Consider the following 23830-nt stretch of genomic DNA (forward strand, 5'->3'; position numbering starts at 1 on the left):
TCTTTCACTTCTTCAGGAAAACCCCATGTATGTGATTTAAGGCCCCTTCCCGGGGTTCTCTTTAATCCACAGAAAATACTTGCGTTTTCTTTCTTTCAACAGACTCTGAGAATGTGATTACTTCCCAAATAAAACTCTCTGTTCTGCTACCCATGTCCCTTTAGATTTCGTAGGCATGACTAGACCACAGCCTACTGCAGGAGACAAATATTAAACCCTCTGATGAGCTGTTTGAGTGGTCTGCTTAAAGACCACTCTCTTGATTGGGGATTAGGAGGCACATTCCTTCCAGATCTCCTCCTCAAAAGAAGAGGGGCTGTTCTCACAACAGTGGTCTCCAAAGCAAACAAAAAAATATCAACAACAACAACAAAACTCTTCCAAATCCCTCCTCACATCTCTACTATTTCAATGTTTTCATAACTGTGAAGTAAGATTTAGATTTATATACTCTTCTTGTTCATCTGCTTTTAAAGAAAATATAAACGGTAGGCTGTTTCACAACCCATTTTAGTATTTTATATCTTAGGGTCTTGGTCAAAGCTTCTACTTGAAAGTGCAATACATAAGTGGACCAACTCTCCAAATAGGAGAATGAGGAACTTTGGAAATTTTCTTCCCAAAAAGCTCTGAAAAACTGTGCAGAATTATCACAAACAATCCTTTTACAACTCTGAAAACTAACCAAAGGGACTTATAACAAATCAAAAGCATTTATTTTTTAAAAATCTACTAAATCTCAATAAGAACAATGAGAATCTGTGACATTTCAGCAAAGAGTTTCTTCTACCTGCCCCAGTTCCACAGCATGGAAGTTCTAACTGGTAGGGCAGGGCAGCCTTGCTGGTTTGAGTGGAAGATAACTATATGTGGAGCACAGCATGGAAAATTCCATGCCAGAGGGTGTTGTCAAATAGAGATCACAGTAGCAAACAATCAGGGAAGCTGAATGCTACCATTGGGTCCATACTGGTTGGCACAAGCAACAAAAAGCAGACCAGCCAGAAATTCAAAAGCAAGATCTAGAAAAAGAGCCAAGCGCAGAGAGCTTTGCTAAGGCCTCACTTATTCCTGTTGGTCTGAAAGGCTGTGTATAGATGTGAGGCCTCAGGAATGCAGAAAGTAAAAACCAGGGAGGACTTGTAAACTCCCTCAGTGTTGAAAGCATTCCCTAAGCCAACTGCAGACGAAATGGCAGAGTGCAAGACACACTCACTTAAGGTGCTTAAGTAAAACTTTTGGTCTATAGCCTAAGCTATGCTGCTCCAGATATGACCATTAGGAAACTAGGCTTAAACATAAAAACAAGAATAAGAGCAAACAAACAAAAAACAACTGAGTACTCACATCAGAGACTGAACACTAAAAGGGAAGGTCCCTGAGAACAAGTTGAAGAAAGTCATTAAAAGAAAAAAAAACAAAAACAGCAACAATAACTTCCCAAAAGGAAAGATCAAAATCCAAAATTACCACAATATAAAATTTATAACTAATATATAATCTAAAATTTTCAGTTTTCCAAAGCAACAATAAAAAAAAGTGTGAGCCATGTGCAAGAAAAAAGCAGTCAACAGTAACTATCTCTGAGGCATTGTAGATTAAGAACTTAACTGAAAATATTTCAAAGCATCTATTATGTATATGTTCAAAGCACTAAAGAAAACCATCCTTTAAAATAATCAAAGAAAGTATGACACAAAAACATATCAAATATAGGATACCAATAAAGAGATATCAATAAAGAGAAAAAAGAACAAAATAGAAATTCTGAAGTTAAAAGCTCAGTAATTGAAATGAAAAATTAACTAGAGGGAGTCAACAGCATATTTTAGATGGCAGAAGAATCAGTGGATGTAAAGATACACCAATAGAGATTATTCAATCAAGTATACTAATGGGACATTAAATACACTAATGGAAATCCCAGAAGGAGAGGAAAAAGAAAAAAGAGGAGAAAAAAAGAAATTAAAGAGATAATGGTTGAAAATACCCAAATTTCATTAAAAATACATCAAAGAAGCTCGATCAATACAGAGAGATCTACACCTAGACACATCATAGCTTATCTGTTGAAAAATGAAAACCAAAAGAAAATCTTAGCTGCAAGAGAATAATGGCTCATCACATACAAGGCAACCAAAACAACATTTACGGACAACTCCTCATCTGAGCCAAAAGGAGTGGGATGGTGTATTTAAGGTGCCGAAAGAATAAAACTGTAAAACAATACTACATCCAGCAAAACCAGCCTTTAAAAATGAAGGAGAAATAAAGACATTGTCACATCAATAAAGACAGAGAATTTGTTGCTGGGAGACAAACATTATAAGAAATGGTACAGAAAATTCTTCAGGCTGAAAGGAAGTGACACCACGTAGTAAGCAAAATCCACATAAAGAAAGAGAAAACACCTATAAAGGTGAGTATATAGACAATTTTAAGAGACAATGTGTCTAGATATGTAACATATGTAATATATATATTCTCTGTTCTTTCAACTGATGTGTAAGTCAATTGCATAAGAGAATAATTATAAAATTTTATTGTGCTTAATTAAAGATGCGATATATATATACATATATATATATATATATATGAAAAATATAGCACAATAGGAGAAGAAGGAGTGGAACTATCCTGGAGCAAGGAAATGACACTGGAAGATAATTGAATCTATAGGAAGAAATGAAGAGTAGCAGAAATAGTAAATATATAGGTTAATATAAATTATTTCGTAAATATTTTTTCTTCTCTAAACTTCTTTAAAAGATACAGAATTTATAAAGCAATAAATTACAATATCACATTACTGGGCTTATACACAGACATAACATAGATGACAAAAACAGCACAAAGGAGTAGAAAGGGATTGGAACTATATTGGAGCAAAGTTTCTGTACTTTTCTGGAATCAAGTTATTATCGATATGAAGTAGATTGTACCAAATTAAGGTACATAGTTTAATTCCTAGAGCAACCGCTAAGAAAATCACTCAAAAATATAATTAAAATATCAACAAAGGAATTAAAATGGACCACTAGAAAATATCTATTTAATATAAGGAATAAAAGAGAAAAGAGACATAGAAAACAGAGAGCAAAACGTCAGTTGGAAATCCAACCATACAGTCTAGTAACATTAAATGTGAGTGATAACACACCAGTCAGAAAACAGGCACAGGTTGTCAAGACTGGATAAAACAGAATACATACAAAAGACTGTTGAAATTCAAATAAGGTCTGTAGTTTAATTAATAGCAATGTATCAATGTCAATTTCTTGGTTTTGGTAATGTACTATGGCTTTTGTAAGATATTATTACATTAATACATTAAGGGAAGCTAAGCGAAGGGTATATGGGAACTGTAATACTTTTGCAATTTCTTATCTTAAATTATTTCAAAATCAAAAAGTTTCTTTAAAAAAATTTAATACACATTGGTAGATCTAACTTATATCTATTTTTATATCTATTTTTATTCCAAAGCTATGTTCAAAGGAAACAACAAAGCAGAAAAAGCAGTCCTATGGAGAAATCACTGGAATAAATTCACTTTCTTTTTTTTTTTTTTTTTTGAGACAGAGTCTCACTCTGTTGCTTAGGCTAGAGTGCCGTGGCATCAGCCTAGCTCACAGCAACCTCACATTCCTGGGCTCAAGCAATCCTCCTGCCTCAGCCTCCCAAGTAGCTGGGACTATAAGCATGCGCCACCATGCCCAACCAATTTTTTATGTATCTATGTGTGTGTGTATATATATATATATATGTTTTAGTTGTCCAGCTAATTTCTTTCTATGTTTTTCGTAGAGATGGGATCTCACTCTTGCTCAGGCTGGTCTCCAACTCCTGAGCTCAAAGGATCCACCTGCCCCAGTCTCCAGAGTGCTAGGATGACAGGCGTGAGCCACCGCACCCGGCCAGTTCACTTTCTTTAGGACAAAAATCACTGGTTATCATTGTCAGACAGTGATTGCATTTTCAATTCCAGTCAGGAGTAGGCACCCATCCATCCTTTTTTCTCCCTGTAATTGTTAATACTGGCAGCAGATATTTCAAGTTTCTGTGGAATTAAGGCATTTCTGTCCAACTAGCTACATGAAACACTAGGAAAATGGTTTTCCTCCCACAATTGGCTCAGTCCTGGAAATCTTACTGCAACTAGGTTGCACAATGAGAATCACGAATACTCATAAATTAGCAGGTTTTTGGTGGGTTTTTTTTCTTACAACTTACACTCACTCTTGGTGAGTGTATGCAGTCTTTTATGTCTGAAGGAAGAGATATGAAGCTCGCAGTTTCTTTTTTCTTTCTTTCTTTCTTTCCCTTTTTGTTTCCATGTCCTATAATTAGAAACTTCCTTCCTTAACATCAGTAGGAGGGAAATTTGGCTATTCTTCCAACACACGCTTGCCCGTGCAATGCAACTGTTGGCTTTCAGTGAGTGGTTTGTCCAAGATCCTTCTTGCCATGTTGTCAGGGCAAGATGGCCTTCTCAGGAAAATGAACAGAACCAAAACCCAGACTTGAGTGTTTTGTCACTTCTCTCTCTCTGCGTAGCATGACATGACAAGAGGAAAAGAAGGGGTTATTACTAGACTTGTGGCATCTGGAGGAAAGAAGGATAGGAACACAAAGGACACTTTTCTCTTTCCCTCCCTTTCATTGTGCAGAGCAGAGTCGATAATATTTAATAAGAGCTTCACCATTTAAGTAGTGACAACATCTCCACTGGAGCCAGATGATCTAAGTTCAAGCCTGTCCCATCCTTTATCTGGGGGATCTTGATCTTTAGTTTCCTTATCTGTAACTGGGGAAAAAGGCCCCAATTCCTCACAGAGGCAGTGGAAGGATGAAAGGAGAAAATATATATAAATCACCAAGCACAGTACCCAGCAGGCCATAAATATACAAAGTAACCATTTATTATTGTTGTTTATAAAACTGATATTAATACTTTTCCCCAAACTGCCTTAACTTGATGTGACTTATTTAGCTCTATGAAAGTTTCTAAGAAATCAAGTAGCCAAATTCATTGAGCAACTTTTATAAAGACCCTGTACTTTTCCATACCCAGCAATGAGTTTTTCATAGAAATAAAGAAATATTGCTGTTTCTGATCCAGCAAAATTTAACAAAATAAAAAAAACACTGGGATACTTGTCTACTGCCAAATTCAAAGCTGTCTCCATTCTGCTGGATATAGAAACGTATTCTAAAACCGAAAAGGGGCAGTGTGTTGTTATGTTTCCATCATTGTCAGTCTTATATAGATGTATAAAGCTAAAGCATTACTCAAGTTTTAAATTCTAAATTAATTTTCTGGTGCTTATTTTTTAAACTCAGGCTAAGCAAAGACTTTGATATCACCCACACAAAGAAGTGAAGAAACAATCGGAATAAAGATAGGTAAATTAGCTGCTTTATATTAAAAACATCTTGCAAGACACATTCTCAGTTTACTATAGAACACCTGGTAAGAGAACGTCTGTGTTCCCAAGACAATATAAAAGCATGCCTCCAAACACAAAGACACACATTCATTAACTAGGCCTGTTTCCTGAGCCAGGAACCCAGTGGTGCAAAACCTGCTACCACATCCCATAGTGAGACCCCTGCTGCCGTGCGAATCATGTCCAGACTATTCCTTTTGAATTGATTTTTCTCTCCATTTTTATTCCTAGGTTTCTAACACTCCTTATTAATCTCTCAAATTTGCATTATTGAAAGCTCATTATTTAAATAGACAAATATATATGAAATACCTATTCGAGTTTCAGAGAAGGGAGAGTTTCCAGTGGTTTGATATAGAAAAGGCTTCAGAAAAATGATAAATAACTGAGCTGATATTTGAAAATGTGAAAGGTGTCTGAAAAGGGAAAATGGAAACATCTCCTCTAGGAAAAGGCCATGAAGGTTGGAGAAGCTCCACCCACCCCACACTCTCGCTGCCGCTTCTTCTGTCCCCACCCCTGCAGGACAATGTCTACCTGTCATTCGGGGCCCTGCATAAATTCACACGCTCTAAAGTAGGCCATCTCTTAATCTGTCCACTAAGACAGGACCCTCATACTTCCCCTTGACATCTCTTACCACAGTGTATCCTCGATTACCCTCACACGCAGGGTCAGCCCCCTCTAGCTGGGAGCGACATGAGAGACGTTCCATCTCCTCCTTGTACTCCTACTGGACCCAGAGTGATCACTCGGTTGCCGCTGACCAAAGGGTGAATCGACAACACTGAGAATTTGCATCGTGTCCCAGGGAAACTGGCAGTGTCATAGACAGAGTCTCGTGTTGAGAAACAATCAAGGGAAATACACCCTAGGCGTACAGCTCAGAATGACAAACTGGAAGATATCTTAGCAATCGCTGATTTGAAGACTTAATTTTTAAAATTCACACTTGGTAAACATTCCCCAGCTACCAGGTACTTTGTTAAGTGATACACATATACCACATAACATCTCTTTAATTTTTATGACAAAATAGGGATTATTATCTCCTATTTTGTGATTTAAAAACAAAAACAGGTGTAAAAAGGTTAAGTGATTTGTCTAATTGACAACCCAAACTACAGGCCGACTCCCACCCCCAGTCTCTATTAACACACGAGAATAACTGTCTCTCAGGAAGAATAAGAAACTTCCCAGGTCATCTGGGTTAACAGGAACTAAGAAGGCTCTAGAATCCTCTTTCTTTCTGTGTCATTTTTTCACTCTACAAAAGACCCTAAAGGCCATACAGAGACTGTAAAACATTATACAAGAACCAATAAAGTCATTAGAGAGCCTCAGCGGGGAGGTGGCATGGTAACAGTGGCATTTTGTATTAGTGTGCTAGGGTTGCCACAACAAAATACCACAGACTTAGTGGCTTAAATGACAGAAATTTATTTTCTTGCAGTCTGGAGGTTGGAAGTCCAAGATCAAAGTGCCACAGCTTTGTGTTCTTCACAGGCCTCTCTCCTGCTCTCTGTGTCCTCACACACTCTGTCCCCATGCACCTGTGCCCCTGGGGGACACCAGTCAGGCTGGATAAAGGCCCACCCTACCAGCCTCAGCCTCACTTTAACTTAACCTCCTCTGTAAAGAGCCTGTCTCCGAGCACACTCACGCTCTGAGGCACTAGGGGTTGGGGTTTCAAGGCATGCATTTGAAGGAGACACAATTCAGCCCATAACAAACTTCAATAACAGAAACACAGCAGTTCTACAAAGAAGCCCATGGTGGGGAACAAAAAAAAAAGCTGAGCCTGAGGAGGAAGGGACACAACCAGCCAGAGATGTCAAGCGTCAAGTGTGTATGACGGGCATCTAGACTAGGACTGTGGAGGTAACAAAGGAGAGGGCTAGCACCCTCTCCCTCCCTGTATGATTTAAAATGCCCGCTCCCACCCCACCCCCCATACGCACACATTCTGTGTACATAAAACAGTGCACAATGTCATTTCTTTTACCACTTGACACTTGGGAAGTACTAAGCCAGGCAAACCTATCCATCTTAAGGGTAAGAAGACTGGCCAGCCCAGTTTCCCACACAACAGTACAAACACAAGAATGTCTCCTCACTCCAAGCCAGTTTTCTAGTTATTGTTCCTTCAGCATTCAGGTTTGCTGTTATTTTCCACCACCGTTTCACCTCTGGGTGGCCCAAAACAAGTGGCCATTCTGGCTCTATTTTAAGGTCAAGAAATTTTGGAGTTGGAGGAAGTATTCATAATCACCAATGAAGAAAGTACTTCACTTCACACTTTGTAAGTGGAGGCTGAAGATGTAAACAAACCTGGCCAGGTTTACCCAACTGGGGAAACAACTGGACATACCTCTTTATTTTCCACCAGGTTCTTTTTCTTTATACCCTACTGGCATCCCCCCTCCCCCACCCCACCACCACACACTAGGGCTAAAAAGAAAATACAGCCAAAACTAAAAGGATATATTTCTAAATATTAGTTTGGCCAAAATTTTAAGCTATCAAGTTATTGTTTGGTAGTGTAGAGAAAACTCAAGATATAAATTTGAGGGAAACGAATAACTAAATTTCTCCCTGTGACTGGTCCAATAGGCTTTAAAAAAAAAAACTACCTTTCATCTCTGATAATTTTCTAGGTTTGAATCATAATTTTAAGTTGTTTACTTACAAAGGTGAGACAGATTGCTTAAAGAGTGCCTCTTCCCACTCAGACATTACAAAATAATATTGACAGGTGTTAAACACATGACGTTCATCTTCAGAAAATGTAGAATAACAGTGTTCTGTCTTCTACTTAAAAGAAACTGATAATGGTGATACAATCAGTGTTAACACTTTGTAAATATAACTAACAAGGCAGCACAAAATGCTGGGAAAATAAGTGTGTTTTGGGAACAGCTTTCTCCTTCCAGACTGGTCATTTTACAAATATGCTCCCCTAGGGAGTACTTGTACCTTGTTAAAGGTTCCACTCCCTCTTTAATTGCTGCCTTTTTCATGACATACTGAAGATTTCCACAGCAGAGAAAGCCTTATCTTTGGGAAAGGCCCCAGGAAAAACCATCAAACTGGTTTAAATGTTTCATAAGGGCCATCTTATTACTGGATGAAGTTATCAGAATTCTGGGCTTGCTTTGCTTTTCAACTAGCACAGTAACTATTTTAGGCAGCTAGTGAGGTTGATCATTTAGTTTAAAATACAGAATGTTTATTATGATCTCTAAGTGGAACAAATGGATGGGAAAATATATTATCATCGCAGGAGCTGTCTAGTCACCTGCTTCAGGTGTTATTGCAAAGTTAAACCACTAAACGTGGGACCAGCATTCTGCAAGTCCTGGATTGTGTGACATGTAATAGGAATTCAGGCTCACCATTCTGTTCTCGGGTCATAAGACGTTTAAGAAATGTGCTTCTAGATACTACAAATGGCAATTAACTTTTGAAATGAACAAGAACCCCAGCCTTCTGCAGGATTAAGAACTCTGTAAATAGAAAAGTATGCATTTGAGGAGAGTACCCTCAAGGCTCTTAACCATTTTTTTGTGCCATGAACTCCTCTGGCAGTCTAGTGAAGCCCAGGAAGCCCTTGATACAATATAACATTTTAAAACTCATTAAATAAAAACACTGGTTTATAAAGAAAACCAATTATGTTAAAATACATGGAGTGATGGCAGTCTGTAGACCCTTCAATTATTTATGTATGCTTTGAAGCCTTATAATACATTGTCTCCTTCTACGTCTATGGAGTACACCAATATAGATCTAAAGATATAAAACTTTTTAGTACAGAAGAACTTAAAGCACTATGAAGGGTAAAATGATAAAAAAAAAAAAATTAAGTTATTTTTGTACTACCTACCTCTCCCAGCATCATGATGAACATGTGACACACCCTGACTATTTAGGTGTTAACATGGGTGAACATGCATTGAAATGAATTACTTAGAACTATCATCATTTATCCCAAAATGAAATTCATATTTCCTCAACCTTTGATCAACAAGCTGGAGAGCTGTGCCAAACACACCCATAAAGTCTGTAAGGTTTCTGTTGAGCTTCTGCTGATGAGATAGAATGCTTCAATGGGGTTTTTAGAAAATACAAAATTAACAAAAACAACGTTACAGTCTCCCCTTCATTTTGCAGATGAAAAATTGGACAGGAGGAAATGAGATGAGTGTAGCCAAAGCATGGCCAAACACACATGAGCAGAACCAGGAAAGACGCACAGACATGACATGTGTCCTGGAGGTAGGGAGGGAAGGAGGCGAAAGCAGCAGCCCCTGAGACCAGGCAGAGCAGCTGGGCCGGGAGCCGGAAGCAAACCCCAGTGCAAGTGACCACAGAGAGCTCCGCCTCCCCTCGCGCTGCCCAGCGTGACCCACGCAGACCCGCTGCTTCCATACATGGGGGAGCCTGGCCTTCAAATAGTGTTAAACTTAAGCACTAACACGTTAAGAGGATATATGAGAAATTGCTAAGGAACTTTTAAATGAACAAGAGTTTGTGTTTTGTTTTGTTTTTTAACTTCGAGAAAACATGAGAGTCAATAACTCAATAATATCTTAGTCCTTGAAAAAAAATACCATTTTGATTATGGTAGTCAGCTGTTCTCTAAGACTCTAAAGACTGGAAAAGAAAAGGAACTGACTTTTAAATGCAAAATGAAGGATTTATGTCAGGGTGAAGACAGTACATTCTGATAGGGCTGTGAATGTTCCTCTTTTTTGATGGCCTATTGTCATGGCTACATGGTTTAGACATCTCTACACTGTAGCATTGCAATGGTTCAAATTCTAGAAAGCTTTATTTTGAGGGAGCACTAACGTGCCCCCAGGAACCTGGGGAAGGATACAAAAGTTGAGGGGTGCACTACAACCCAGATGAAAGAACTTAGCTAGGGGTCCACTAAAGGCTAAGAGACAAACTGTTAGACGTTCAGAACTTAAAAAGACAACAGCAAGAGTTCTACCAAATAGGACATGAAGAAAAAAGATTTCAGAATGTTGGCTCCTAGAACAGGTAACTAAGAGTTATTGAAGTGTAGAAAGAGCCTTAGCAACCGGCTAGGCTAGGTAATAAAGCCAACAAGATTCTGAGAAGAACAAAGGCAACATTCCTACCTATTAGAGCTGGAAATCAGCCAATTTGTGACGAATTCCCAGTAGTTAGTGTAATAATTACCTTAGATAAAGGGATCTGTGTTCTAGAAGCTCATGAATTCCTATGCATTTTAGATTGGGATGGGTATTTGGGGCAAGGGTTTTTGTTGTTGTTTTTGTTTTGCTTAGTTCACTGATTGTTCATTTTCAGGATTACCTGCTTCTTTCTTTCTTTAAAAACTCCCATTCTAAAAGAACTCAACCATCTAGCTTCTGTGGGCCTAGCATTTAAACATGGCTGCAGAAAACTCATACCACCTGGCAGGCTGGTTTTACTTTAGGTTCAAATTCTCAAAACCCAAAGAGGCTGTCAACACCACCGGGCATCTTTGTAAGTTTCTCCAGTGACTTGCACGGGCACTGGAGGAAGTGACTGGGGAAGTGTTCCCTTCTCCCCCTCCAGTCTCTCACCCCACCCCCAACCCTGGCTCACGCTTGCGAGGTGACCTCATCTTCCTTCACTGAGGAAGCAGAAAGCACCAGAGGGAAGTCTCTCATCTTCCCACCACCAAATCCACAAACTCACTCACACGTGCACTTGGGTTCCCTTCTTCCTGTCACCACTGGGGCAGCATTCTTCCTCCTGTTACAGCACACATGGCTCTATGCATGCAAAGTCCCTGTCTCCTTCTCCAGGACTTTCCTCTGATGGCCATGCCTTCCGGAATCATCACACTTTACTTTCAGCTGGATAATCTCCTTGGCAAACTCCATATTCACTGTCCACTCCATATTCCTTTTCCTGCTGTGTCCCCACTTGGGTGCTGTATTTCACTGCCAGGCTCCTCTAAAGGGAGGGCTGTTTGCTCAACCTGTATCCACGCACCCCCACCCACCTCCGCTTCCTCCTCACGTCTTCCCCCACCCCTCCACTGAAACTGCCCCTATCAAGATCACTAACGACCTCCAGATGCAGTGGTAACATTTCTGTCCTCAATTTACTCAACCTCTTTCTCAGGAACCACTATCCCTTCTTTGCCCCCTATGACATCACCCTAAATCCCTGGTTTCCCATCGAATTTCTCCATTGCTTCTTTGCAGGCTCATTTACAAACACCATCCTCTGCCTGGAGCCCCCATCTGGACCCCTGACTTTCCTCCACTCCCTCCCACACATGGCTTCTCAGCCAGCAAATTCGGCTTCAATTTTCTGTCTCAACAAGCCCTTCCCACCCTCCATTTTCTCCTGCTGTTCTCTATCATTGAAGCCCAATATGTTCTTGGTACTAATTAAAACTTCCTGACTTAATGAAGGAATAAATGCATACAGTTCAGTGACCAACAATTTCTAGTTGATGTTAGCATCCTCATTTTTTGACCCAGAATGTAAAATTTGTATGTGAAAAAGAAGAGTACAAACTATCTAAATTGCTACATTTAATTACCTTATTATACACATTAATGTGTATCAATTAATATTATTAATACACATCAAAATATGATAAATTATGTATTAAACAATTAATTCGCAATGAACATTAATTAATTCGTATTGATAATGCATAGAACTATTATTAATTAATATCTTATTAATGCATATCCATACACAGGGTAATTAACCAAATCGATTTTTTTGTCAATCTAAAATGTATTTTAAGTAGATAGTAAGAATTTCTGAAAACAGTGATTCTCACAAAGTTGATTCTTTTATTGCTTTTCATTCACAACAGAAGCATCATTACAAGCAGTGCTTAAAGATGAGGAAAACAACCCATGTACATATTGTATATTTTAAATATAAATCCCTGGTTGTCACCAGCTCAAGAAACAAGTACCAAGTCATAGATTATAAGTAAGCATCTAATAGCTTTGCATTTAAATCTTTAATGAAGCACGAACCATCTTTAAATTAAAAATTTTACTGTAACAAATTTTCCTGAAGTATGTTGGTAGCATCTTCTTCTAAGAATCAAGGATATAACAATATTTTAAAGTTATTATCTGCACATGATTACCATTGTTCATTGAAAATAGTGATTTAGAAGACTGTGCCATGAATTACAGAAATGCCCGAATGTCATCTCTTTGAGATCTACGATCATGAACTCAGCCAATTTTAAATTCATAGCCCTCTTCTTCATGACATTTGAATGAAGAAGAAGTTGATACCTGTTTGAGGTTTGTGGTAGATAGAACAAGTGACTAATGGATATTAAGAAATCGTAATTATAAATGCAGGAGTCCATACAGAATCATCCCATAACTGCGTGTATCTTTAGGCACTTTTTCCCAATTTGCTTTTCTATAAAATTTTACATAATTACTCTAACTTATTTTTCTCAATACGTTTATAATGTTGCATCAAATACATGCTAAAAAGCCCACAAAATGAACTGTCTTTTTTTTCAATAAATAAACAAAAAAAGCAAAGCCTGAAAAAAAACTTAAGACACCATTTATCTGCTCCTAGACTATCCCAGCCAGGCACTGTCTCATCTATAATTACAAATTCAAGGATTTAGCAAGAAAACCTATTTCCAAAAGGGGTTAACATCTCAGGCCACTTATGGTGAGCCTGAGTACTGCACTCAACTCACTTATCTTGTCAAAGCCGTGGGCAAATAGGAAGTGTATCAATTTTCTGACTGAAACTCAGAAAGCCATTTTCTGACCTAACGTTTCTAGTAGCACAGTTATATCTAGCAGTGGAATCTAATGTACTATGTAGTATTCATTATCACATCATACACATGCTTAGTAAGCCAAGTGTATAACTAAAATTGGTTTTTACCCCTGAAGAATGAGTATCTGCTTTACTATAAATTGCTGGATTGTTTGAAAAAGTCAAATAATAATGATTTTTCTCTACAAATGATAAATCCAAGTTCAGAGGAGTCATTTTGATACACATGCTTTATGCCAACGCCCAGGTTTAAAAAAAGCCAGAAAGAGCCGTAGGCTCTGTAAATTAGATTATTCTAAGATAATTCTCTATTACCAATCTGGAAGTAAAACCTTTGGTAAAATCAGTGCTTCTTATATAACTTATAAAATTACTCCTGTTTTGTATTTTTGGATAAAATGTCATATATTTTATTTTCTTAAAGCAGCATATGTCTGTATAAAGTACTATGTAGTTCCAACATATTACAAAACATACAGGACTTTTTCAATCATTCTTAAGTGTTTACACAACTTCCTCTATTACGTTTATCAGTAACCAAGTTATAAAGGCAGAGCAATTGAGTTATTATAGAAACATGCACTGTAACAGTGAACTTTCTGAACCCTTACAATTGTTCTGATGTTAACCCCAACAGGAAGAGGTTGAAATGTCAAATAATACATATCAAAATTAAAAATATAAACCGATCAATTAATCAGTCAAAGCCTTTAAACTTATCAAAATAGAATTTAAGACTTGGACATAGGCTGGGTGTAGTGGCTCACGCCTGTAATCCCAGCACTCTGGGAGGCTAAGGCGGGAGGATAGCTTGAGGTCAGGAGTTTGAGACCAGCCTGAGTAAGAGCGAGACCCCGTCTCTACTAAAAAAATTGAAAGAAATCAGCTGGACAACTAAAAGTATATATATATATAAACATTAGCTGGGCATGGTGGCACATGTCTATAGTCCCAGCAACTCGGGAGGCTGAGGCAGGAGGATCACTTGAGCCCATGAGTTTGAGGTTGCTGTGAGCTAGGCTAACACCACGGCACTCTAGCCTGGGCAACAGAGTGAGACTCTGTCTCAAAAAATAAATAAATAAAAGACTTGGACATGAAAAAAGCCAATTGACTTTTCACATCAGTAAAATGTGAACAGTAATACCTGTTCTGCTAACTCATACAGTTATTACAGAAATAAATGAAGTTCTTCAGCAATCTTTTATCAACCAGAAAATGTTACAAAATAAAAGGTATTTGGGAGCCTCTGATTTTTTTTCAAAATGGGTAATAAGAAAAAAAGCTCATAAATTAAATAATAACAAAATGAAAAACTAAGCAAGTATAAGCTGAATATTACAAATACATGACTTTTTTGTACTATAGAAGAATATGGAAATTTCACATACTATGGACATTTGCTTTCTAATTCAAAACATACTGTTACCTAAAATACCTAAATTTCCCTGCAGCCTCCAGAAGTCAAGCAAATGTGGAGGAAGACTGGGGAAAGGGGAGTAGCCGATTCAATCGCATGTGCTGAAAGAGAGTGGAAGAGAGATGAAGGCCACACTCACAGGTGTTTACTGGGTTTCTCTAAAGTCATTTGAATTCATTAAATAAGTGATGGGAATTGTAGGGCACCTTTACAAATCTGCTTATGGTGAGCTCATTTTCTCAAAATTGGTTGTTGGCAAACATGGATATTATTTTTCTCACAAAACTTTTTACAAACATAATCACCTAACCCTTGGTCCTAACTCTTGTGTCTGGACATTTTGCAGGTCAGGGTATCCGAGACTCTGTGGGAGATACTACTAGGGTTTTGGTCATCTTCTCCAAACCCTCTTTAATTTTCCCATTTTTTATAAAACAGGAGTCTCTAAGGATAAAAAATTATTTGCCTTCATTTTCTATGCATTCTCACCATTTTTTAGGGAAGAACTTTAGGAAACGCTGAAAATAATCCTCCAAAAATGAGAAAAACAGTGTTTATAGAATTTCTATTTCCAGTTCAAAATTTCATCTATATTGTTAAGACCCTTTAACATTCTTCAAAAATATTGAGGACCGTCTATTCATATTTACCATATTAAAAATTAAAACAGAATTTATTTTAAAAATCACATTCAAAGAGGCAATTCACAAACATAGATACGTAAGTGGCAAGGGTGAAAGTCGTTCAACCTCATTTTTGAAAGAAACGTAAATTTAAACAAGATACCGTTTTCATATACTGTCTAAGTTATTGGATTTATTGTAGTTCGCACTGTTTGATAATAACACCCAGAGTTGACTTAGACTCTATTCTCTTATGCTGTTTATAAATGGATACAATCTTTCTTAAGAGCAAAGTGTCAAAAATAATATCTAACATTCCATGATATTTTGGCTAAATATTTTTAAGAATCCCCAAAATACTCAATTTGTATTACTCCTACTTTACAACTGAGAAAACAGCATTTTAAGAAGGGAAAATAATTGGCTTATGATATCACAAGTTGTAGGTAGTAGAATTTTTCTTAGAACCTGGAAAATATACATTAAAGAATATATCCTAAGGAAATACATAAAAATGTGTATAAACTTTTATATAAGAGGTTCTAGATGAAACATTATTGATAATAGCGGAAAACCAAGCTAAATATCCAACAATTTATGACTGGCCTATACATCATATCTGCAGATTAAAAATTACATGTGGTAAAAACCACATATAGTCTTTGCTCATGGATAGACTGCCATTATTGTGCAGTGCTTGACACATAGTAGGGACTTAATATTTCTTTAAGATATTAATGAATGCATAATAATACACAATTATTTAAAAACATGTTATAACAGAAAATTTTTTGAATGAAAGAAAAGCACTTTATAAAACAGTTTGAACAGTATAATCATAATTTTGTAAATCTACATGTGAGTGTATGTATAGGAAAATGTCTAGAAGTATAAACAGAGATATATCCACGAATGTTTTGTCTATCTCTGTGCTGATACATACTGGGCACTCAAAAAATATTCACAGATGGAGTAAATGGAAGGATGACATTTTAAAAGTAGTTACCACTTGGCGGGAGCAAAATAGGTAATCTTTTCCTTTTATTCTTTGCAATTTTCTATATTTAACAAAATTTAAGGTGAGCATGATTATCTTTGTAATAAATTCTATTATAAATACACAATCTGGGAAGTATCATTAGCAATTTTGGAATAAAAGTAGCAAATATAGACACCCCACAATCCAATCGAAAATAACTTGCATCTTATTTTCCTATTATTTTCTATATACAGCACCGAGCAATAAAAAATAACAGATATAATAGAAAAATGACAAGGCTAATATTGTACACCTAATTATATTGATGTTGAGTCTATAATCTAGGTCACTTGGTTTCCAGGCAAGCAGTTTTTTCCATTACACCAAGTTGCTCGGAGTTCCAGAGCACCAAGGAATAAGTGACAATATGGGCGCTGCAATACCCACTGGTAGGCAGTTCCTTACTTACAAGTAAAATTGTTTGCTAATTAACCATTTGATACTACTTGAAAACTCTAAATTTCTAAGAAATACTGCATTTTTATGTGACATGAATTGTCTTTGGGGATTTGAGAACTTCTAACAGTGTTTTCAAATTTGTTTCTGGGGAGGGGTCCATAGTTGTCACTAAAGCTATAAAATCTGCAAGCAAGAAAGGAAAAAAACTGAAAGGCATGTAAAAGGAAAAGGAACTACAACTAATTCTGTCTTCTTCCTTTTTATTCCTGGAACATATTTTTTAATACGTAGATGATTCAGTTTTATGACTGTGTTCTAAGTAGCAGCACTGGGAAAGATAATGATAGGTTAAAAATGCAGGACAAATTACCTCTATGAAATGAACCTTATCAGTGGGTAAAAAAAATCCATGTGGTAATTTTTCTTTCCCTAACTAAACATAAATGCAAAATACTTCAAAAGTAACTTACAATGGCAAAAAGAAACAGTGTCTAGTCCCATAGACTATGCCTCCCATACAGGAAGTTTGTAAAACTGTTTTGAGCAAATGCAGATTAAACACTTCTCTATGCATTTCACAAGTATTGCTTAATTTAAAATTTAACTCTTCCTGCTCTCGATGAAAGAAGCAAATACCTACTGCTTATCGCAACATCTGACTTGACTGGTAAGATCTAAGGATCTCTAAGATGTAATTTTAAGACTCAGAGTTTATTTCACCATGATTAGCTGCAAATGTCTTTTGGGCTACAATTCCAAATTTATGCAACAAACAGAAACAAAACAAAATACAAATCCTCCTTTAACTCAAACTATATTTGCAAATGTAACTTTAGATTGATCCCATCCAAATACTCTGCACTGCTTTAGCTGAATAAACGTTTACATCACCAACTAGTATGAGGAGAATTTCTTGTTCTAGTTGTTGAGGTGAAAATAATTATCTTTAAGACTCAAATGATTATAAATCGTAGGAGACATTGATACAATAAGCCACTGTTATTTCAAAACCAAATGCCTTTTTCTCCTGCCTCCTCTGAAACAAAATTACGAAAATAGTACACTCAAAATGTAATTATATAATTTGATCAAATCTTTTCAAGTATCTAGTATTGAGCTTTATTCTCCTGGCATGCCAAATAACTCAGGGGAAATGTGAATTAGAATACCAGTCAGCTCACAATTAATGCTTTAAATGTAGTCTTTTGTTTGCATAACACTGCAATACATTGAATGCCCAGGAAAGCACTGCTTAAGTAATAGAAATGACTAACTTTTTTTTTTTTTAATTAAAACTTAAATGATTCAACCGTCTGTCTCTAAAGACAGCTAGGGCTGTCACACAGCACGCTGCTGCTCAAGCTTGGGGATCAGTGATCATTCACCAAGGCTGGCGTCACGTGGAATGCTAAAAAGCGCCCTTTTAAATGCTAACTTTGGCAGGCTCCAACCGAAGGAAAAACCTTCTCGTTTGACTCCACGGTGCCTTTACACCCAGGAAAGCAAAGTCTCATTGGTTAGAAGGAAACTGAGGTCCCTAATCTGTGTTGCATTTCTAACGGCAGAGAGGACTTGCAGACTTTTTAAAGCAGTGAGGTTTTCCCTCCGTCCGTCTGTCCGTCCTTCCAAGTGACACTAGAGAGTAAAAGCTGGGAGAGGGGGAAAGAGAAGTGGAGCAGGGGAAGAGTAAATATATTGCTTACAGTTCCCAGAGTTACATGAGAATCTTCAGGCTCCTCTATGGCTCTCTAGCTTTGTCAGGATCCTTTTTCAGCTCAGAACTTAGAGACTAAGTTTTATCCTGGGTGGGAGGGGCTCAAATGTGGGCTGGGCTCCTTGAGTTAGTGACGATGTCTTAAAGTGGAATTAAAGAGGAAGAAAGGGAAAGCACTCTTTTCTTAGAAGCTAGTATTTTAGATACAAATGTCTAGTTATCAGTACCAGGGATTTAAAGTCAGAAAACATTTTTAGATAATATATAAATTAACCAGTCCTAAATTCCGTGGCTGCTGGGTGTGCGTGTGCGTGTGTGTGTGTGTGTGTGTGTGTGTGTGTGTGTGGGTTTGTGTGTCTGGAACTACTTCTTACCCTTAAGTAGTCACTACTTCCTCCTTTCTTCCAAACAAGTAAGAACAAAATTGAAAAGACAGTGAATAACGAATAACCTAGAGCATTTTTGTCTTCTTTAAAAAGACAAAATGTACAACAAACCCACAACATAAAATATGTCAAGTTAAATATGAATACTATATAAGACCACTCTAAAAATCAAATCTGTTCAAATACTCCCTCTCCAAGCTCAAAACACCTATGTTTATGATCATTTCTTTGTACATTTAAGATTAAAGGCATACTAAATGATGTAATGCAAATGTTGAGATTTAGGAGGGAATCAAATCAGGTTGAATTCCAAATTTTCAATGTAAATTCAAATACCTGATAATTCTGTGACAAAGAAGGTGCACTGTTTAAATTTCTCCAAATTCCATTAAGAATACATTCATGTCTTTAAAGATTGATATGTTCATTTACTGCATCTTGTTTTTCAAACACAGTATCTTCTATTTTTGTCTATAATCAATCTCTTATAACATTTGCAAGGAATATAATTTCTGCAAACCCCTGTTATTAAATCTTCTGGATTATCTGCTTTCTGTAGCCCAGGATTCAACTTTTTTTTTGTTTTTATTTTCTCCCATAAATTTTACCTCGCATGTTATAAATTCTCTCCTTCCTAAAAGAGTGTCTGTCGTGGGGTAAAGCTTTTTCTCTTTCTTAAAAGGTGGTGTCTGTTAAATAGAGGAGTAGAGAGTACCCTGCTATTTTTCATCTTCCCTCCTAGGTACAATGGGCAAAAGACAGAATCTGTACTTCTAGTCACTGTCATCCTAATACTGATGGAGAAAAACTCCCTTGAAAAGCAGCTGCACCTTGCGCTAGTCAGTTTGATAATAAAAAGTTATAGCAGCTCTCAGTATTCGGAGATGCTATCTAATACTAGTGTGTCACATGTTAATGATTAAGAAAAAATCAGCCGGGTGTGGTGGCTCACACCTGTAATCCTAGCACTCTGGGAGGCCGAGGCAGGCGGATTGCTCGAGGTCAGGAGTTCGAAACCAGCCTGAGCAAGAGCGAGACCCCGTCTCTACTATAAATAGAAAGAAATTAATTGGCCAACTACTATATATAGAAAAAATAAATTAGCCTGGCATGGTGGCGCATGCCTGTAGTCCCAGCTACTCGGGAGGCTGAGGCAGGAGGATTGCTCGAGCCCAGGAGTTTGAGGTTGCTGTGAGCTAGGCTGATGCCATGGCACTCACTCTACCCTGGGTAACAAAGCGAGACTCTGTCTCAAAAGAAAAGAAAAGAAAAGAAAAGAAAAGAAAAGAAAAGAAAAGAAAAGAAAAGAAAAGAAAAGAAAAGAAAAGAAAAGAAAAGAAAAGAAAAGAAAAGATGGTTAAACGCTTTTAAAGAAAATGTCAGTATATGTTATGGTCAAGGTTAAACAATATGGGGAGATGGTTGCCTTCTCCAGGCTTGCTCAACGAAGCTGACTGTTCCCACACTTAAAGTGAATAAAAGCAGCCGCAGGTATGTAATCACCCTCTCTGGAACTGGTGACCACATCCCATCGCCCTATTTTGTGGTTCTGTGGTCTCCGTGTCGCATGCATTTTGGCACCCTACTTGTGATCTTATCGCTCACATAGCCCCTCAGGTAGAAGGCACAAATTCGGATGTGCCGTCTTCACTTTGTCCTATTCCCGCCAAAAATCAAAAAATATTCTCAACATTGGCCTACTGGTTTAATAAACCTCAAGTACCTGCTTCCCCCTGAGGTAAGAGAGAACTTGTCCCCCACATCCTGCCTCAGCCTGTAGGATCAATTAGGTTCGAAGACCCTTCACTTGTTCATCAACGGAGATCAGTCATCTGGGACCTTCATGAACCTCAGCAGCAATCGTGTATTATAGTTGGCAGTGCAGACTGTGTATATGTATTTCGTTTCATGAGGGCAGGAGACAAGTCTTTTTCATTTTAGTAATCCTTGTTCCCACCTGAACTTCATAACACGTTTGGAGCTCAATGGATGTTGAATTTGTTGTCCATGATATTGGGGTCAAAGATATCTTAAACCTGGCACCCAAATAACACTCTACTCGCCACTGCCATCTCCAGCATTATTAAGGAAGAGAAAGGTTGTTATTGTTTGTTTGTTTGTTTTTAATGCCTCCCAACACACACACTAATAAAATTCCTGGAAATACAAAGCTAACCAGAGGTAAGGGTGAAATGGATCCTAATTAAAATGTATTTACCATGAATTTAAAAACTAGGTAACATGATGAAAGCACAGCTCTTGGGAGAAAGTATTTATGAATAATAAGAACTGTATTCCAATAACTAAACATTTACTAGTAGTTACTCATGCACTAGCAAAGCTCTTTGGACCTAAAGAGTGGTTATTTTTTATTTGAACACATTAAGCAAATTGCTGCTTTATTAAACTCTTTCTTCCTTAATTTTTTAAATATATTAAGAGGACTGTAACAAATAAAGCACTAGTAACCTGATTGTTATTCTTTATAGATAGCCTATAATGGGCCAGGTACTCTTTACTAGCACTACATTTGCTGTATCACTAACTATATTCATGAAATTAGAGTTATTTTCTTTCTTTTGAATCCTGATATTAACTAAGGAGGCTAGGATTTTAATCTAAGTCTGTCCAATGCCAAAGTCCACAAGTTTTCCAGGATATCATAGTCTCTCTTACTGCAAGTTTTGTGTGATCATCCTTTTAGCCTTGTCCCCAAGTCAACCAAATCCCTGACTGGCAGACACCAGCGGTAGTGGAGCTACTAATAGAAAACGGAACCCAGTTATCCCAAAAGCCCCCAGGCTGGGGAGCCCCCACTGTTCTTTACCACAGTAGCAATGGCCCCTGTCTTGCCCCTTCTCCCCCCAACCCCACTGCTTTATTTATCTTCTGGCTTCTATCTTCAAATTTTTTATAACCGCATTGTCCTGCCCTTTTTCCTGTCAAAATACTAATTTATACTCTTGCCTTACTGTGACTTCCATATGCTACCAATGATCTGTACCCCTGCATCTCTTTTCCTGCCTTAAAACCAGTTGGGTAAGAGATGCCCCTTCCTACAGGACATCAGATCATCCCACTGCCCTACCCACACCACCCAGTTTTCTCCACTGCCTAAACATGTCCAGCTATGCTTTACAAATATTTGTTTTCTTTTGCAGTTAAAGTAAAAATTAAATCAGAATTCCTTCAGATTTTATCACAGATTACAAATTTGCATTGTACAAACAGAAATATTCCTACCATTTAACAATAAATATGACTTAATACACAGTAGAAAATTTTGGCTACAGACAAGTCATGTTCAGAAACATTTGACGAAGCTGGGTTGTCCTAATTCACTTTATCTACTTGTGGTAATAATTTTACAAGGTGTTTTCTGCTCTCCAAAAGCCCTCTACATTTGGTAAAGCAAATGCATGTCTAGTTTTAGTAATTCTGTAGGAATGGATGAGCTCAATTACTCATCTCAGAGGCTCACTTGCACGCAGGCACTATACAGGGTTTTAAAAATACTTGTGCTCTTGGAATTTGAATGTACTGACGACAATGAGAAAGACTGAGCCTGTGTCCTTTGCTCTGAAGTAATCCCGAGTAAGAAGAATAACTGCTAAGTGAATTTACAGTGTTTCTTTGCTTGTGACTGAGCTCTAATAGATGTCAGTAGGAGGTTTTTAATAGAACATTTGGTTGTCTGGGGCCAAGATAAGTAGCACCATTCCTATATTTATAAAACAAGTGACTAAGCAACTTAAAGCACTTTCGCTATTTGATTTTTTAAATACATTGCCAGGTTCGAGGATTTCTCTTTAGGAAATCTGTCTTCCTTCATTCTCCAAATATACATCTTCTTTCTCTGATTGGAAGCACAATGAAGCAAAGCAAGAAGCTCTTAAGATTCACCTGAATAATAAAGGTAATCATGTGCTAGAATTTAATTTCATCACATTTATAATCTGACCTTAAATTCCATAATTTATCCCAAGTTTACCTTTAAACATGAAGTTGAATTTGAGATACTTCACAACGACAACAAAATTCCAAAAGCTGCTATCAAAAAAAGAAACACAAATATTCACTCTAATCAAATTCATTCCAAATTAGCAAAATGATCCAACCAAATTGCTCATAAAGATGGGACTATGAAGGAAAACATTGATGTTACAATAAATATTCTAAATATTTCTTAATTAATACCCTGCTGGGATGGTTCAATTTTACGTGTCAATTTGACTGGTCTAAGAGGTGCCCTGCGAGCTCCTACAACATTATTTCTGGGTATGTTGATGAGGATGTTTCAGGGAGAGATTAGCATTGGAATCAGTAGAGTAAAGAAGATCCCCCACCCCACCAACGCAGGGCCAGCGTCATCCAATCTGTTGAGGGCCTGGATAGAACAACGAAGCAGAGGAATGGCAAATTCTATTGCTCTCTTTTTGGGTTAAGAAGTTTATTTTCTCTTGCCTTCAGATATTGAAGCCTTTGGAATCTGAGACTTACAGAAGGTGCCCCCAGTTCTCAGGCTGCGGCTACTTGGACTGGGAATTATACCCCTGGCTCTCCTGGAGCTCGGCCTTTGGGCTCAGAGTGCATTACGTCAGCAGCTGGCCTGGTTCTCCAACGTGAAGCCAAACCAGCATATCGTGGGACCTTTCAGCCTCCATAATCACACAAACAAATCCCCATAATAAATCTTATTATTATATACATATAATGTATCTTATTTTATATATATATATATCTGTACACATCTTACTGGTTCTGTTTCTCTAGAGAACCCTGACTAAAACATCTACTGAGATATTTTTACATTCCAGAAAATAGTAAGCCAGTTCAAGAATAGAATGAAAAATAAAAGACTAATATCCTAAAAAATTGCAGATTTATTTTTGCTTATAAAAACTTGCTCTGGTTTAAAAAAAGCACTGCAATGTCAAGTAATATTGTAATTTTTTCACTAAAATAGAAAAAAGAGGTTATAACTATT

The 23830-nt window shown here is 37.3% G+C and overlaps 1 protein-coding gene across 1 annotated transcript in view; it reads right to left on the minus strand.

Moving 5' to 3' along the window:
- The window catches only part of PLA2G4A (phospholipase A2 group IVA), a 133313-nt gene extending 114771 nt beyond the window's left edge, over positions 1–18542 (minus strand). The window contains exon 1 of the mRNA XM_012736544.3: positions 18447–18542. The gene's annotated coding sequence lies outside the window, so the exon portion shown is untranslated. The remainder of the gene's footprint in view (positions 1–18446) is intronic.
- Positions 18543–23830: the final 5288 nt, after the last annotated feature.

Source organism: Microcebus murinus, chromosome 23 (genome assembly GCF_040939455.1).
Source record: "Microcebus murinus isolate Inina chromosome 23, M.murinus_Inina_mat1.0, whole genome shotgun sequence".
Classification (NCBI taxonomy): Eukaryota; Metazoa; Chordata; class Mammalia; order Primates; family Cheirogaleidae; genus Microcebus; species Microcebus murinus.